The sequence below is a fragment of the Anser brachyrhynchus genome (assembly GCF_964034855.1).
Source record: "Anser brachyrhynchus genome assembly, chromosome: W".
NCBI lineage: Eukaryota > Metazoa > Chordata > Aves > Anseriformes > Anatidae > Anser > Anser brachyrhynchus.
The window spans coordinates 1,682,026-1,685,562 of NC_137704.1; positions in this window are offsets into that span (position 1 = coordinate 1,682,026).

Consider the following 3,537-nt stretch of genomic DNA (forward strand, 5'->3'; position numbering starts at 1 on the left):
GATGTGACCACTAGCTCAATGTGCGTCTCTGGAGATTGCCTCTATAAATGTGGTTTGCCATCCAGCCAAAGCATTAAGACCTTCCTTCTGGCATAAACACAACCCATGCTCAAAACAATAAATTCCTGCCTCTGTCCATGCACAGCGTTTGCTTCTGTTCATGCAAGGCATCCACGAGGAGTAATATTCGCTCCCTCAGGCTCAATGCTTTTTCTTCCCAAAGACTCGCATTTTGAAGGCAGTTCAGTTGTCAAGAGTCTTTTCCTGCTGGGGGCCACTCCAGCCTTTCCCTATGATGCAGAGGAGAAGGGAGGAATTACTCCAGTCTGCTGTAGGCATATCGTTACAGATGCCAGGCCTCTCTCACTCTAGGACACTGCTTTTGCAATGTTAGCTAGTTACTTCCTTCCTTCAATTTAAGAATGGCAAAACAAACTCATTCTGCTGAAGTCTCTAGCATTCCCCAGGCTCCCTTTCCAGTCCCACACGGCTTAAGAAAAAATTTCTTTACGTTTACAACAGCACTAATGAAAATACAATTTAATCTTTTAATGCCAGTAAAAAGAAAACCATTCTCCCTCTTGCAATCTCTACCTCTGCTCTCCTGGTTCTCCTTCATGAAAGCAGGTAGAAAGTACCTTAATTGTAAACGAAACAGTGGTCACCTCATAGAGCTGTCTTACCTGCAGCCTTCTTGTGGTGATCTGTCCACATTTCACTCAAATAAATGGTTGTTCTCATTAAGACATGTCCATTCTGGCAGTGAAGGCGGCAATTCTATTCCTAATCTCTCTTCCTTAACAAGAAGTTGCTACATGGTTTATATTGACATACATACTACTCATATTTCTGCATTTTGGCACTTTTTAAAATCAAATCTGACTTCACTCTTCCCTCTCCATCTCACTTGAAGGCTGCCTTTTTGCCCTTTTCACCCTCAGTTTGTTTTCTCCCCCTCACTCCACCTCCAACCAACATGTGTATTGCACTGTAGACATGGGATGTAGTGCAATGTGTGCATCTCTGTGCTGGTAAGCCTTACAATGATCAGCCTGCTTTCCAGCTCTTTTGCAGGCCACCACTGGTGTCCCAGTGCAATGGACCACATTCTCAATTACTGTGATTCTGTTTACATAAGTATGAAATAAAATATGCCTGCTTACTTCCCCCGAACAATATACACCTGTGCATTGAGCACTGCAGTTTGGTATTAACGGGTTTGTACTCTTTTGCATAGCCCATATCTGTTAACTACCAGAATTAAATAACAGTATCTGAAACATCCGTTTATAATTTCTGCTAGAACTGCAAGAGTGGCGCTCAGAGATTAAGCATAGGTCAAAGTGATTTTAGCAGAACGGAATTTCATCTGCGAGGTGCAACTCAACGTGGTCTGCTCTTGGCTATGACCAGGAATTTTTCAACCCAACAGACACAAATTAATTAGTGTGGTAGTACAGCAGACTGGAGATTAAGGCAATCAACATCGTGACTAGCAACTATTAAGCAGGTCCAATACTTATACCAATTTTAGTTTAACACACTCTGGTCAGATTTGTCGATATCTCAACCCTTCGGGCCCCACGTTGGGCGCCAAGAGGACTGTTGTGGTTTAACCCGGCTGGCAGCTAAACACCACACAGCCGTTCGCTCACCCTCCCCCCTCCCTCTCTGGGATGGGGGAGAGAAACGGGAAAGTGAAGCCGGTGAGTTGAGATAGACAGTTTATTAAGACAGGAAAATAATAATAACAATAATAATAATAATAGTGATAATGGTAATAGTATTAACAATAATAATGTGTAAGAAAACACGTGATGCACAATGCAATTGCTCACCACCCGCTGACCGATGCCCAGCCTATCCCCGAGCAGCCGGCCCCCCCACCCCGGCCAGCCACCCCTATATATTGTTTAGCATGACGTCAGATGGTATGGAATACCCCTTTGGCCAGTTTGGGTCAGCTGTCCTGGGTCTGTCCCCTCCCAGCTCCTGCTGCACCCCCAGCCTGCTCGCTGGCAGGACAGAGCAAGAAGCCAAAAAGTCCTTGGCCTGGTGTAAACACTGCTCTGCAACAATTAAAACATCAGCATGTTATCAGCGCTCTTCTCATCCTAATCCAAAACATAGCACCCTACCAGCTACTATGAGCTACTTAACTCTGTCCTAACTGGAACCAGGACACAAGCCCACATTGAAACAGGCTGGGGAGAGCAGTTGTTCAGCAAGCCTATGCTACGCAATTATCTTCCAACGTGCACTCCCATGGAGAAAACAGTAATACTCCTCCCCATATAAACCCTATAAAAGGGAGAAGGGAAAGAGATAATGCAGTACCACTTCAAGAAAACACACAAATATGAATACTCAGAAGTGCATTGTCATTCTGTGAATACACAGAAGCCAAACAAGATCTGTAAGCACTTTTTGCTTTGACAGCTCCACAGAGCACTTCACTCCTGAAAGGATGGCAGTTCTGAAGGCTGTGTTGCTAGGTGTGCCAGAAAGCCCAACAGCAGCTTTCCTTTTTACATATATGATAATATCAAAACAGGATGCATTAATTTTTTGCTTCGGGTCAAGTAAAAATTTCTCTTTCGTTACATAACAGGCAATGACAACAGCGTGCTGTTAACACTTTGCAGGCGCATTTGCACACACCAGCGCGCACACGTGCCAGAAGGCAACTCCTGTAATGTGATTAACCGCTGTACACGAAGCGTGCAAGCAGGTAATAAACACGGGCTACGAGAATAACAGAGGAGCCCCCCGTCCCACCCACCGAGCACTCCCACAACCACCACACGCCCCGCAGCCGCCCGCGCGGCGCCGCACGCCGGGTCGCGGCTGATGCCGGCCGGCAGGAGGAGGGGCCCTCGCCTGAGAGATTATTCGAGGCTGGCAGCGCGTCCCAAAAGGCCCGGCCGCAGGCAGCGAGGCTGCGTGATTTCATTCGGCAAGGGGCGAGCTCGGGCCGGCCGCACGGGTACTCGGAGCCTCCGGAGCTACCCCTGCGCCCAGCGGGGGCAGAGGGGCAGACCCCGAGGCGCAGCCCACGCTGTGAGGGCGCCGTGCCGGGCCGGGGGCGGCCATGTCCATGTGGTGGAGCCGCGCGGAACTCACCTGGGCTGGGAGCGCGTGAGAAGGGAGGAAGGGAGAGCTGCGCGCGCGTCACGGCCGCTCCTCGTCACGAGGTGGGGTGGGGAGAAGAGAATTAGTTCCTAAAACAAAACAAAACAAAAAAATAAAACCGCGGAGAAACTTTATTACAGGGAACTCTTGTTCAGCCTTTCTGTCAGAAGGTCCCGGTAGCTTTAATTGTTTAAAGGTGGGAAATGGCAAGGAACCAGCGTATCTGTCAGCCTCAGAACACCGAGACTCCTTTCTGCCCCATTACTGCACCCTAAACAGCAGTCATCCTGCAAATGCTGTTTTAACTTTTACTGCTCTTTACACAGACCGACATCCTCTTCTGATTATCACTGTGCCAGGACAGCAAATTCCTCTAATACAGAGCAGTACAGTAAAAAGTATTGT